Raw genomic sequence first — 15,858 nt, forward strand, 5'->3', positions numbered from 1 at the left:
CTTCACCCGTAGCCTTACGAGTCGGTCACGGGGGGGACCCAAGGGCCCCCCCAACACGTGCATGTATGGTGCGGGTGGCACAGACGGGCACCCTTTTGCACAGATTACCTTTTTCATCAGTGGAAGCCTATGTACAACAGGCTCCCATTGACTTCAATGGGGCTCCGAGCGACCCATGTCCGTAAGCGCGTGTTCGCATCGTACTCGGGCGTTCGGAGCCCCGGAGTGCGAGTCGGTCGGAAAGTACTCCGGAACCGACTCGGTTGGTGGACTTTCCCATCGGAATCGGCCCCTATGTATGTGGAAATTCCATTATACCATTGAAATTTCTGCATTCACAATGGCTCTTTGCTCACATAAAGTTCTACCTGTTCTGATTCTGCAATGTGGTTATTTTACACAACTAAAACAAACTGATGAGGAAAATGATTTGCAAATTAGGCATGTGTTCATTGGTTTTATAAGCCAAAGTATGTTTTGTTTTTGCTCATTAATTTACAAAGTAGTTTGTGTCCATCCAAAGAGTTTATTCTAGAAGAGAATAGAGAAGGCTAACTGGAAAATAACTAAATGAAGGCATGTTGCTGGTTGTGGGGACTGGCATTTATGGAAGCAAGTGCAGCACAGTAGAAAAGCTTGTTATGGTCTGGCTTGACAGCACAGCAGTCTCCAAATAATTACGTGGAAGGTTTTATGGTCTGGCTTGACAGCGCAGCTGTCGCCGGACAATTAAGTTAGAATCGCCAGTAGAGGGGGGCTTTGGCTCCCCCCACATGATGGGAGCTAGGAGTACATGTTTTTGACTGAACAGAAATTATGTTTCCACAAAAACGTGCTTGCCCTCCACACAGCTGTGATCATTTTATTTATTTATCCAGCTGCCTGAGCTTGAACTTTCAGGGGCAGGCACATGACATTGTAAAGCCATTAAAAGTGTCTTGGTTAACAAGATAATTGATGCTGTTTTTCTCTGGCAGCATCACAGACGGGAGGAGGGCAGCTATTAAATCACATTGATTTTAAGGTCTGGCTTTCCAGTGCAACTGTCACTTGTCCTTTTAACCTACGCCAATATTATTCTGCAGTGCTTTGCTTCTACCCAAATACATTTCCATTCCCAATGGTATCTACTTGTAATGCTCCACATGACCATAAAACATCACTGTAAAGCTAGACCTATTGGCATTGCCAAAGATTGTTTATGATTTGCATGGGCTTTCCTCATTCATTATTTAATAATGTGGATTTCTCGTAGATAATACACCTAATCTCCATAAGCCAGGTAGCACACACCTGCATTTTTATTCATGTGGTTGTTCCTTCCATAGCTTAACAAGCATTGGCATAGCCAATAGGTCTCGCCTTTGGGACCTTATAAGTATTTAATTATGCAGCACAATATCCTTGGTGCAACATCAACTATTGCATGGCTAAACACTTATAATGTTCCAAAGGCGAGACCTTTGGCTATACCAATGCTTGTTTCTGATCAAGAAGCTGCTGGTCGGTTAGGGGGCTGCAGGTGACTGGGCAGTGGGGGGCCTGAATGTAAGGGGTCTGCTGCCTGTAACGTGGAGAGGGATTAGAGGATGCCAATATCTCAGGCAGTGCCGGGGAGGGGAGCTGTCTGCCTGCAGAAGGAGAAAGCTTGTTTTCGGCAGAGAATGAGAGGGTGACCCTCGGTGTGCAGGAGGTGTATGGAGATGACAGCTGGCAGCCTCTCAATAGGGTCAGTGGCAAAGACAGCAGCAGAGGAGGTGTGGAGTAGATGGGGTGCTGCCTGTCAGCACTGGGGGCGTCAGGTCCCAATGTCAATGGTGAAACGCCTGGTTCTGCAGTCCACGGGGTGCGAAGACTCCTTCCCGCGACAGACGGACACTCCCCACACCCGGCTGAACACAAGTCAACGGCCGGGCTGACACTTCACACCGCGCAACCGACCCTGTGTAGAAGCAGGCCTAGGAGACCCGCCCGCTGGGATGGCCGAGGATCAGCAACAAATTCGATTCAAGGAAATTGATGATAGAAAGAGAAATACACCAATAGCACGAGTTCATCTACGAACAAGGGTAAAAGAACTTGCTGGAAAAGAAGGTTCTGTACTGCCAACCACCGGGGAGAATTATTGCCCACGTCCCGCCTTTTGTATGACAGACAGATAAAGCTGACAATAAGTTCAGGGCACCGCACTGATTGACGCGGTTCACAGAGCTCTGAGCCGCCAGGATGCTGAAAGACGCGTTATGGGATTGGTCAAAACCATAGGACCCGGCAAGAAATCACAGCTAGCTTCCGTCTGATTCGTTAATGAGAGAAACTTTATTCCAATAGTAGTCCTCTGCTGAACATGCACGGATTGAATTTGTGATAGGATTGGTCAAACGTGAAAGGTTGTGCTAAAGAGACAGTTGTGTTTGGAAGCGACACTGAGGAAAACGCCTTAGCAACGTGACGTCAATTAGAAACAGCGGCAGAATCCGATGCCTTTGGTAGTCAGGGGCTCACTTAACTGTTTTGGGAGAATGGTAATCAAACATTTCCCCCAATAACAAAACAATAAGCGCTGGATGGAGATCCCCTTAAGTAACATGACTGCCCGAAAGAAGATAGTTGGGGTCGAAACTAGAAGAGGAAATTTCAGCACACAACCCCCTTTCCCCCGCCCCAAGAGAGCAACAAGTGATCTGTCCCTCCGATGACCCGCCCTCCCTCCCGCACAGGTGCCTGCAGAGCCCCCACTGCTCCCCAGTCCGCTTTCACTTTCGTCCTTTACGAAAGCTTTCTTGTCTTTATGGGGCCATATGTTTGAAACACATGGCCCCATAAAGATAAGAAAAGGTTTTACCACAGATGTAAAGGAACCGAGCCAGTCCAACTGGGACGGCTCTAAAAGAAAAGTGTATGTCACTAGATGCTCTTTTCCAATGGCTGGCCACTGTTTAGCATAAATGGTGACGCCAGCCAATGGAAAAGAGGGTCGGGGCTTAAAGCCCACTACGTTCCTTCCTGCTACGTACCAAATGAGTGAAAAGATCCTTGCATATGAAAAGATTGTAATGGAAGAAATAATGGATCTCCTCAACAAGAAAAAATACATCAAACACAATATATCCAAAGATGAGAGACAAGCACTACATTCACTGAATAAAAACACTTCAATTGTAGTCAAAGCAGCCGACAAGGGCGGTGCCGTAGTTATACAAAACACCCAAGACTACATTACTGAAATCAACAAACAATTGAGCTGCTCTGCAAGCTACCAAAGAATAACAAAAAACCCAACCCTGGAAATTAGTGTTCTCATTCAAATACTCAGCAAGGATTGACAGAAGGCTTTCTGTCACAACACGAATATAACTTTTTGAACAAAACCGATCCCAGAATACCTACCATCTACACTCTTCCTAAAATTCATAAAGACCTACACAATCCACCTGGCCGACCGATTGTATCAGGCTGTGGTTCTATCCTCGAGCCCCTCAATCAGTTCTTGGATAGCTATCTTCAACCATTTGTAATAGAGACACGCTCCTTTCTTCGAGACACAATGCATACTATATAGATAATGGAAAATCAGTCTCACGATAAAGAAACTCAAATCCTGGCTACACTCGATGTGTCGTCACTGTACACTAGCATCCCCCAAGAACATGCCATCCAGTTCATAAGGAGAACGCTGGACAAATGACCATCGCCTGTCTGGATTCCTACTGAATTCTTGGTAGATCTACTTAAAATCGCAATGAAAAAGAATTACTTCATTTTTCAAAACACCTACTACCTGCAATGCAAAGGCGTAGCTATGGGAGCTGGATTCAAACCGAGCCTGGCCAATCTATACATGGACGACTACGAGGACACTTACCTATACGATTTAACCAACCCCTACCTAAATAACATTTCCATTTGGAAGCGTTATATCGATGACGTGCTCTTGGTTTGGACTGGGAATGAACAAAGCTTAATAGAATTCAATACCTGGCTCAACGCACGTACCACTGATATACAATTCACTATGACCCATAACAAACAGGCCATCGATTTCTTGGATTTAACAACACAAAATGAGGATGGAAGACTATTCACCACACTTTACACCAAACCTACTGCACGAAACACTACCCTGAAATATGATTCACACCATCCCAGATGCCTCAGGGACAATTTACCATACGGTCAATTCCTGAGACTACGGCGGAATTGTTCTAAAAGAAGTGACTTCTACAAAGAAACAGACATTCTCATAAAGAAACTAAGGGACCGTGGGTACCCCAAGGGCCTCCTTAATCGTTCTCGGAAAAGAGCCTGGTATCGACCCAGAGAAACTCTCCTAGAAATACAACCACACACAGAAGACACTCAGAAATTGGTATGTGTGACCACCTTCAACACACGCAGTCATGAAATAAAGAAGGTGCTACTAAAATATTGGAATTTGGTGAGCACGGATATTGGGATACAGGAGAAGCCCATGTTTGCTTTCAAAAGAGCCAAAAACATCAAAGACTATGTAGTAAGTTCCTTTCTTGAAACTGAGAAACCACGAGACTTGAGACAACAACTTAATCTACCACCACTAATGGGACATTTCAAGTGTAGCACTTGCAAGGCCTGTGAATTTACACTAACGGGTACGACCTTTCAACACCTGGGAAAGACATATCACTTGCGACATCACAGTATCTGTAATAGTCACAATGTGATTTATGCCATTAAATGCCCCTGTGAAAAAATGTATGTTGGTCAAACAACTCAAAAAGTAAAGACCAGGATTTTGCAGCATCAAAGTAGAATCCGATGCAATGTCCAGGGAGCTCTCCTGGTTGACCATTTCACCACAAATAACCACACTGCGGATGACCTAAAATGGTGGGTAATCGAAAAGGCCACATTACATCCCAGGGGTGGCAGCATACTCCAACAACTTAACTTCAAAGAATGCAGATGGATCCACCTGCTAGACTCAGTCAAAAATGGGTTGAACGAACAGGAGAAGTGTGGCCCAATGGTTAGCGCGGCAGACCTCGATGCAGAGCACTGGTCCGGGACCAGGGTTCGATTCCCGTCGCGGCAGGGTCTCGGGCTATAAATTCCGCGGACCGGATATTCTCGCCTCGGTGCCTATTCTAATCATGGGTCCCACGCTGCAACTCTGGGCAATAGCTTGCTTAATCTCCACAACGGTCCCAACAGCGCTGGGATGCCTGGCCTTCACCATGGGGGTGCCCAGGAGTGGACACCTCACATGGAAAGCCAGGAAGGGTTCATTCAGCGGTATGAATACCCGTAGTGGTGATCGGCGCTATATAAAAAACCATACATTTACAGGAGGAGACATACAAGCAAATGATAAGACTGTAGAACCTCATATCCAACTGGGTTCACTCCATCTCCCAACACGCAAGCTCTCTAGAAAATAACAGGCGAACCTGATTCATTTTTGTAAATTGCGCAATTCCAACTAAGGTCTCTACACCACAGAGTTCACTTTTAATGTGCAATGATGTACATGTATGCAATCTCCCTAGTCTGTTGTTACTAAATAGAATTGCCATGTAATCACATATTCCGCTGAACACCTAGCATACTGTTACTAAATTGAATTGCTTCCTTTTATTAAATTAATTATGCTCAATATTTGGCAGAACTCTAATTAAGGAGTTGAAATGTTTTCTCATCTGTTAAAACATGTCACTATGCTAAATGCTTTATTGAACAATTATGTTATTTTCAATGTTTGACAGGACTGTATTTAAATTGATGACATACTTTTTATCTGTTTTAAACGCATGTCACTTTGATACTAAACAGTGATTTTGACGTTGATTATCATGCCCACACATGGCTAATGTTCATTCAACACATTAAGTTAGGTACATATCGATCAACATTTCATTTACACCACATCCCTTGACTCCTGCTCAACTGAGCACGTGTGAACATTTCACATACACCATTCAGAATTTACACCACATCCCTTGACTCGAGGGGAACAGAGCACAGGTGTTTCCTGTTCCATCCCTGTTTTCACCGTCACGGGTGAACGTGCACGTTGCAGGCACGTCAATCTGTCAATAAATACAGGCCTCTGTCTCCAGCCTCAGTCCTGCATCGGACTGAGAACTGGAGAGACGTGCATCCACCAGATCGTGGTAAGCGTACATTTTAAAGCGTTTTTTTCCCCATGCAAATCCTTTGATTAGCCCACCTCTAGAAGCTCCTCGCTTCTTAAATCCCCCTTTTCACTTATGTTGCAGTAAATCACCTGACTGGCCCATATGGATTAACCCTTGGAAATTATTCCCAGACCTCCAAGATTCTTATCTTTTTGAGGTACGTTTCATTTACTTTGTAAAGCATTGTCTATGCCCGGAGTTTTCACTCTTAAATAGACCGACTTCCGGCTTAACCTCGGCATCTTTAGTAATGATTAATTAGCTTTCATTCTTTTATGGTTTGGTTAAATAAATGCCAGACGTGTTTATCGCTGTGACTTGCTTTTATTTAAGGCTTGTCTCAATAAATACCATGAGTTTTTAGCCTCGTGATTTTCAACACGTTTATATAACTTTGAACAGCATTGTCTATGCCCGGAGGTTTTTTCACCTTTAAATAGACTGGTTTTCGCTTTAACCTTGGCATTTTCAGTAATGATTAATTATATCCTTCCATTCCTTGATGGTTTGGTTAAATAAATGCCAGAATTGCTTACCGTTGTGACTTGCTTTCTTTTAAGGCTTGTCTCAATAAATACCATGTTTTTCAGCTTCGTGATTAACTTTCACTTGATTCTTGTCTGAGCTATTATAACCTTGGGAGTTCTATAAACTACATTATCACCCCATAGGTCTAAATCATATCGTTATTGCTGGACTAAGAAACCCAACGCACGCGCAGTGATTCTTGACCCTCTGCGCAGGGTAAGCACTACTACCTAATAGAACATCTATTTATTTTCTGTTCTTTTAAACACACACACACCCTCAAATCAGCTTTTCATTTTACTCCATAGGCTACATACCTACCCCCCTGTCCCGAGGAAGACCCGCCGTGACGCTTATTAAATATTGCGCTTTACATAGGGTCGAACCATCGATGCATACTATGAGTCTACACAATGCTTCAACTTCAAAAATGAACTTATACATGATGATGAAGCATATGTGAACAAGCATATGGACATAATCAAAATTTGTATCCTCCCAAAATAACCTTTTTGTGATTTCTCTATCTGTCATACTACAGTGTATCATCTGTATTTACCACTACATGTCACTCCTTCTTCACAAATCTTTCAATTGTATAACTGTAGCCTTGTTTATTCGTTATTTCCTTTTTTCTAAAAAATAATACCGATTGAAAATTTCGCTTGGGTGTGTTTTATTTACTTATGGATATGTGTTACATGTAATGTATTTATACTGTGAACACCCTAAAGCAATTGAAACTTCCCCGACAGAACCTTTGTATTTATATAATACTCCCTCCCGCACAGGCGCCTGCAGAGCCCCCACTGCTCCCCAGTCCGCTTTCACTTTCGTCCTTTACGAAAGCTTTCTTGTCTTTATGGGGCCATATGTTTGAAACACATGGCCCCATAAAGATAAGAAAAGCTTTTACCACAGATGTAAAGGAACCGAGCCAGTCCAACTGGGACGGCTCTAAAAGAGAAAAGTGTATGTCACTAGACGCTCTTTTCCAATGGCTGGCCACCGTTTAGCATAAATGGTGACGCCAGCCAATGGAAAAGAGGGGCGGGGCTTAAAGCCCACTAGAGAAATCTCCTCTAACTCCTTAAATCTCGCCAGCGAGACTGCGCATGTCTGCGCAGTCTACGCCAGGCGAGACCTAAAAAAACAATGAGTTAATTTTTTTGTTTGTTCAGGTAAGCTAATTTTAAACTTTAGCTAGCTACAAGCAGATAAGTGCTGATTGTCCTTGTTAATGATAAACAGCAAAGAACCCAGTGAAACTTGAGTTTCTGATTAACCTGAATTTTAAGTTCATAGATTCTGAAGTCAGAATGGAAACTCATGAGGTTTTACTGCAACATCTATGTGTGATTCAATGAATAACAAGACACAAGCGAAGCAAGCAATAATAATATCACATACTCTCCCTGCAGTTCTAGACGTGTTCTCAGAAAAGTCTTGAAACTCTTTAAAGTGCTTCAGACTCGATCATTTCTATAGAAAAATATTCAGGGACATCCTGAAGAGAAGCAGTCAGGCAATACAGAGTGCAGAAGGAGAGACTTACACAAGGGAGACTGCTCGGAAACACATGCCCTCTCCTCTAATGGAGTGCTTCACACAAAAGAAAAAGGTAGTGCTTAAAAAGCAAGCCATGGAAGCAGCAAACCCAACCAATAAAAAATATGGTAAAGAGGCAAAGCTCCATGGGATGGACACACACAATATTGACAAGCTGGGACACAAATAAGAAGGCAAATGAAAGTGACAAGAAACCCAAGCAGAACCTCTCTATTTCTTGGTAAGCCACAGAATGCCTTGCAGCAGACGGGGAGTGCGCTATTTGGTAGGCTCAACCTAAAAAGTACTCATTTTGTACACTGGTTTCTGAGATAGTTTCCTGTTCTCCAGAATCTAGTGAATACAACTCTACTCGCGTGTCATAATCTTTTGTCTCTTTCTGCATGGTTACCTTCCTGAGCGCTTTTTTTCCTTATCTGCAGCATGTGAGAGCCATGGCTACAAAAGTACTTAGTTTTTGTTATTGTTGGTTTCGTTTTTTAATTGCTAGAAGAGTAGTAAAAAAAATCCCCTGATTTAAACAGGCCATCTGGTGAATAATTGCGCAATATGTCTTAAAACCCCGGAAGACGTTATTAAACAAAGGATTATTCCAGAAGGCTTATTGTTAGTGATGCTTGACTGAGGAAAGAGAACTACTTTTTCACTCACTGGATGGCCCCTCTAAGAAACCTCGTTGCAGTTAATGTGCCAAGAAGCAAAAATGTTGATTTTAAGTAACAGAAAAAGCGGAATTATGAATTTAAGATAAGGAACTGATCATTGTTGATGGAATCGAGGGCCTGTACAGAGTGATGTCCATTTGCAGAACCTTCTCCATCGTGATGGGGCAGGACAGGTCACCGTCCAGCCTGCCCTGTGGGGGTGCACTGTCCGTAGCATATTGTGTATAACTTGTACACAATTCATTGAAGACATAAAATAACTGGGCACGCAGACAAGTTTGCCTGAATAGCACTGGCAAAAAAAGGAAAAAATGGTTGTTGCCGAGGCTGGCAACACAATTAACAAAAAGTGATAATGGTCTGTCTCAGTATGATGACCTATGCATGTGTACTCCTACGCCATGATGCAGTGGCCATTTTGGCTTTTTTATAAGTCACTGTTCCAAGATAAAGAGGCGCTCATTTTGGAATGGTAACTTAAATAAGAGGTGTGCAAAAGTTCCCTGTTTAGAATGGAGCGGCCCACTAACAAATTGCAGTACTTCTAAAAAGAAAAAAAATAGAAATTTAGATAACTAGAAAGTTGGGGGTAGCGAAATGCTACCAACGACAGTGGTGACCAGGGAATAGTAGAGGAGCAATGTAAGAGTTGGGAGGGATTGAAACATAAAATAAAAGGTATGCTTGATGGGGAGAGAAAGAGGAAGCAACGTGCAAGCTAGAGAGAGCAAAATGTAGGTTCAGCGACAGTATGGATGTGAAAGGGGATGAAGCACATGAAGACACCAAGAAAACACTGATATTCTCAAGAACTGTTGAAAGGAAAATTTAAAAAAAGCTCTTCCCTGATTGGCCGCAGTGGAAGGATACAAGTCATCCAGTCAAAAAAGATGGTAAAGAAGTTGTGTTCCATTGGAGGAACACACACAAGAAGAGGAAAAGCTGTGGACTGACCTCAACCACACTATAAATAATGCTACTGCTCAATAAAAAGTGAAAAGATATTGCTTTGAGACAAACCTGTGAACAGAGTGTACTTCATTATACTATGCTTAATGGACACCAATAGTTTTAACTGGAATCAAATTCCTGGTAAGTCTACGGTGGTGCCCATCTGATTTAGTTACTAATTTACATGTCCTTCCCTGGCGTGTCCATGGCAGTGATGGCCCACCAGCCTTTAGTTGCACTTTTAGCTGAGGGTAGCTCATGGCATGTTGCCTTTGAGCCTTTAACTTTCCACAAAACTTCTCTAACGTGCAAAGCATTAAAGTGCAGCCACTTAACAGCTGCACCCTCCTAGCTAACTCTAAAAACTTGGGCATGTGACTTGCAGGGGACGTGCCACACACGTCACCATAAGCCAAGAGAGCATGGTGGAGCATGGGCCCTATTTAAAGTGTATTTTTCCTTTTTGACACTTGCCGCCTCCAATTAAAAAGGTAACTGTGTGCCAATGTTTTATTTTTTGCAGAAATGTGTAAATTAGTAAATTAAGATACTAGGAGTTTTCTGATCCAATTTCAGTACTGGAACAAGTAATGTTTATCCAGACAGTCTGATGCACAGTTAACCTAAACAGCCTGTGACCTGACTAGGCAAGTCATAGACAACTGCTTTAATATAAGGCAGCTCAGCACTTACTCTGTTGAAGCAGCGATAGCGGAACCGGATGTAGGCCCACTTTAACTTCTCAAACTCACACAAATTTAGTATGCCGGTTATGAGAGACCTGGTTATGTGTTTTCAATAATCCACAGCCTTTTGCTTGAACCCATGAGTGGTCTTCATGACACACACATCGTTCACTTGGTATACAGGATGTCCCAATCTGGTGCAGTGGAAAGCATATGTGCTCCTTTTGACAACCATACGCTTCAGTACATCACTTCACTGGCACACAGCAGGAAAAGACTCTCAACGAGAAACATTTGCACCAGGGTTTGGTATGTAAAGAACCATGATAGGTGAGTGCGACCTGGATAAAGTCCAATGAGCTCTCTCCTCGCTGTTAGATACCCAACGTGTTATGCATGCAAGTGTGGGTGCAGGCAGCGCAAGTATGTTTTACTGTAACACCAGCTGTCACCTATGAAATGATGCCCGGCAGGCATGTCGCCCAGGTGTGTGTGATCACCCGCTACTGGAGCTTCAAGCCTTAGCACAACAGTATTATGATGGGAAAATCACCGTCCGCGGTGCCATGCTGCCTTTAGCGCTCATTGCGCAGTTACTGCAACACTCCTACATAATAACTTGGAGAGATTAAGTGCATGCACGCAATACCCATACCACAGGTTTGGATTCATTTCAGACCTGGCTGATTCCAATCTTATGGTTAAAGGGGAGAAAGAGTAGTAATTCATGCAAAAGTCCTTACTGGGCCTGGTGGCCACCAAGATGTTTGGAGGAAGGTTTAGTCCTTGGCAGCTCTACTGACTTTGCTGAGAATTTTCCACCCTTCTCTCATTTCCTGCAATGAGCTACTCTGTGGAAAAAACTGGGGTGAACTGCCAGTTGTTTTTGCATCTATAGCTTAATACTTCCCTTTATTTACATAATGCTCATAATGTTCACACCTAGGTCACCATCCGTACTTGTTATGCTGATGTTATCAGATGACCACACCTTGATCTCCAAAGGCTGTGCAATGTCCCACCAGGTACTAGAAGTTAAATGTCCTGTTTCCCATCAACAATGCATATATACACTGGAAAGATGGCTCAGTGGGCTAAGTGCTTGCTGCTGGCATTTCCTTTGGTCACCTGGTCATGAGTTTGAATCTTGTCAAGGCCAACTCAACCTTCCATAATTTTGAAGTTAGTAAATTAAGTACCAGTAAAATAAGTAATAGTATTGCGTGTTATTTGCAACAGCAGAAGAGTTGTATAACTTGCTATAGAAACAAATTCTTGTACAACATGAGTTATTACATATGTAAACTGACAGAAGGATTTATTCTTCCTTTACCTTGTGAATGACATCATCAACCCTCGACACACCACGATACGTGGCGGGAGGTAGAAGGGGGCGAGCAGCACAACCTCTTTTTCTGCATCTTGTTATAAAACCGTTTTAGGTGCCTGCCTCGATATAACTTGACCCCTGTGGCGATCTGTTACGCGTTATCCTTCGCTGACAAATGTGCCCGCTGAGGCAGGAACATGCACCCTCTAAAGAAAACTTGATGAGTGAGACTAGGCTGGGGATTCTCCTATGACCCCTAAAAAACCATACTCTCTGAGGCATACCTTGTGTTGTGATTTAGCAGTCATAAGTCGGAAAGTTCTCCGGTGGTGTATTTTTGAGAGGGCACACCAAGTAAGTGAATGATTGAATATACGTTTGTAGCTTACTATAGTGCTCGCTCTAGGCGCTAACATGCCAGGTAGCCTGCAAGCTAGAAACGGAGACAAAATATTAAGATTGTAGGAAAGATATTTTTTCTTAGCTTAGGGACAACTGGAGCTAAGAATCGGTTAACCATAGTGATCAAATTTAGGGACACGCAAGTTTGATTTTGAAGACAGTAGAGCTCTTGAAGGATGGTAACAGACAATTGTGTAGTTACCGTAACTAAGTACAGTCTTGGAGAGGCACTTGTGTATTAGACAAAGACATTTTAACTCACCTGTGCATGTATAAGCTAGTGTAACTAAGGTGCGGTCCACGAGTAACTGCTGTCTGGTCCATACCTGAGTTTTGGCAAATTTAGATTTGTCAGACCCAGTAGAAACTGTTGGCATAATCTAATTTATAGTTCACAAATGACTGATTGGTTATAGGGCACACTAAAGGGCCAACTGTATAATTTTTGTTGTGCCACCTTGTCCCGTTGTTCTCCGGATGCATGAGTAGTGGAATGGGTGATATTTGAAGATGGCGTCCCTACGGTGGATTCAAGCTCTTGCAGTAGGATTGGATGCCTCGGGTCCCACTTGGTTCGACCCTGGCAGACTATCTTCACCTTGGGTCAAACCCTGTTCCAATGCAGGGGATATTGGGCCACAAGCCTGGCGAGTAGGGCAGTTTGTCTCTGATGTTCTGGGGTCCATCTGTCTATGGCTGTGCAAATTGGGCCACGTACTCCCATTACTAACCTGACTTCAGGTGAGAGCAGATAGTAAAACACATACCTCTAAGGGTGTTGCTCGGTTTCAAAAATGAAAGGGTCACGTCACAGAGAACTCCTAAGTATGTAGATGACTTGCTAGAGGATGGAGCACTGACCGGTTTGGGGACACCAGGGGAGACCAAATCAGGGAGCCTTCTCCAAAATTGTATAGCTCCTTTTTGTTGCCATGGAGTTTAAGTTAGTGTTGTTTCATCCAGAAGCTACTCCCAGCAGGCAAGCATGAAAATCTTAAAGGGGGGGCCATGGATCTGACTTTAGATTTTAAATTTCAGTCATATTTATAACTTTTTTTTATTCTACAAATCCAGGTGGTTGGCCATTATGGTTGCGTCCAGTGAATTCAGCCTTTTTTCCTAATAAATTGATTTTCACCAATTGTGCGGCTGCGATCTCTGTTCAGACTCCCTGCCAAAGTGCACGGTAGTTAGGTCCCTCAGGCTGCAGGACGGACGCAGCGCATCTTACATGGAAATCCATAGCTCTCTGCAGTCTGAGTGTATAATGTAGTAGATGATACCGCGGGGAGATTATTACTCACGACTGCAGTGTCCTTGAACAATTCGGACTTGCACACAATTCCAGGTACCGTACATAATGCAGTTACCTCCACCTCACATCTGAGGTCAGAAGTATGACTAAACATATCGCACCGCTGCCTTGTTGAAGGGTCCAGTTAAAAACGTGTGTTCTAAATAGCCAGAGATTCTCTAAAAGCAGATTAAATGTAAGACCAGCAAGGGTTGAGCCATCATCACAGTTAAAAGAACAAGCCTGTGACCAGGTTTATTGCTATCCGGCCAGAGAGTAGCTGATATCTACACGCTTCAGAAAATACAAACACAGGTCCGTGCATCAGAAACTCCTATAATGGTGGTGACTTTCTTCTCACCCATTGGACCATATCCCTTTCTCGGATTTCATATAACCCTAAATGTCATGGGTTTGTAAGGCTCGGGTAAACAGGAGATAAAGAGTGATTGTAAATGATTCTTCACCTTGTTTGGTGCTCTGGCCGCGTAATGTCACGAGGCAGTGAGTCATACCCACATGAGGAAGTTCAGAATTATTCCACCGTGACCTGACCCGCTCTTTGTCTTTCTTGCTCACGTGCGGTATGTGGAAGCGCGCGACGTGCTCCAGGAGCAGGAGGGCAGGTTCCTCAATTTGTTTGTGCTTCATTTTAAGGATTACTTCCTGTTTAATATTAAGTATTTGAGAGAGAAAACGGACAATCGTGTGAATGACTCATGTATTGTATTACATTTTCTATTGAAAAGCAGACACTGTCTTACTTTATTAAACCACCTTTTGACCATGGATAAGCAGACGATGCCATATATTTAATTATTCAGTATCACAAGGGGTGGACCCTATACCACACAGCTAGATTGGGCCAGTAAATTACAAAAAAATGAGGTATCTTTCTGTGGAACCAAAAAAGAAAACTTCTTTTTTAAGGGGAATCTTTTATGAAACCAAGGAGAGATTGGCCCTCCTTTTCTCTATGTTTGACCAAGCTATTATGCTACGAGATATGTACCTGTTATTCTTTTTAGAAATGTCTTTGCAAATGTTGAAATCCCGATTTATTCACTTTGATGACCGTGAGGCCTGAAACATGAACGGGCAATACAAAGTTAAAAAAGAAATTGTTTTAGAGAAAAACAATATGGCATATGAGTTACTTGGTGCGGACTCACTTTTGGCTCCTGTTAATGTAGGCAGAGGTAGAAGGTTATTACATGAGGCAGGTTTTTGTTGTCTGAAAATGCAACAACACTTATTTACTACCCTTACGTGTATTTTAGGGGCAACTTGATGTTGTCTACAACAAATAGCACTTACTTAAAAGGCAGAAGTGCCGAGCCGTCCGTTGTAGTCCTTTCTTTACTCAATGCTGCACTGTAGAAGCTTTTCACTGTGCCAGCAGAAATGTAAGCGTTTATTTAGCTCTGTAAAAAAGAAGCCTACCTTATTCTCCAATTCAATAGCGCCACATCAGGTTTGTTTAAAAAAAAAAAGATTCCCTTCAAATGAGAATTTTTCTTTTTTGGTTTCTCAGAACCCAGTCACAGCCCTGAAGAGAATCCCTCTAAATAACAAGCATTTACAATGCAATGGTCTTGGCATTGTTAAAGTTAGAGCTATTGGCATTGCTCATGACATTATTTTTGTTTATGTTTTTGTTTTTAAAACATTTAAAGAAACAGCATTGTTATTTACAATGTCAATAGCTTAATCACTCTCAAATGCGAGACCTATTGCATTTGCACCCACACACAGAGCCACACACACAAAGCCACCCACCCACACAGAGCCACCCACACAGAGCCACTCACATAGAGCAACCCACACACAAATAGAGCCACCCACAGAGCCACCTACACACACAGAGTTACCCACACACAGACAGAGCCACCACGCATAGAGCCACCTACAAAAAAGCCACCCACAGAGCCACAACACATAGAGCCTCCCACACACACATAGAGCCTCCCACACACACACAGAGCCTCCCACACACACATAGAGCCTCCCACACACACATAGAGCCTCCCACACACACAGAGAGCCTCCCACACACACACACATACACACAGAGCCACACACACACAGAGCCACCCACACACACACAGAGCCACCCACACACACACTTCAATGAAAGACGGCTACGATTTCTAATACAGCATAATTTAAATAATTATTATTGGCTCCGTTACGGAGCTCTCAACACAAACTAAATTGTTGCTGCTAAAGATCAGGAATTTAGTTGCTGACGCACCTG

The 15,858-nt window shown here is 43.1% G+C and overlaps 1 protein-coding gene across 6 annotated transcripts in view; it reads left to right on the plus strand.

Annotated features, from left to right (window-relative positions):
* LGMN (legumain) overlaps positions 1 to 15,858 on the plus strand; it is a 135,411-nt gene that overhangs the window by 3,440 nt on the left and 116,113 nt on the right. Inside the window, exons 1-3 of one of the 6 annotated variants that reach the window (XM_085626499.1) lie at positions 6,109 to 6,152; positions 6,258 to 6,333; positions 6,848 to 6,920. The exons of 2 other annotated variants lie outside the window; for them this stretch is intronic. The gene's annotated coding sequence lies outside the window, so the exon portion shown is untranslated. Of the gene's footprint in view, positions 1 to 6,102; positions 6,153 to 6,257; positions 6,334 to 6,847; positions 6,921 to 15,858 lie in introns of those variants that run through there. 3 more of the 6 variants (XM_085626496.1, XM_085626500.1, XM_085626497.1) reach the window with 3 other exon arrangements.

The sequence above is a fragment of the Triturus cristatus genome, chromosome 9 (genome assembly GCF_964204655.1).
Source record: "Triturus cristatus chromosome 9, aTriCri1.1, whole genome shotgun sequence".
Classification (NCBI taxonomy): domain Eukaryota; kingdom Metazoa; phylum Chordata; class Amphibia; order Caudata; family Salamandridae; genus Triturus; species Triturus cristatus.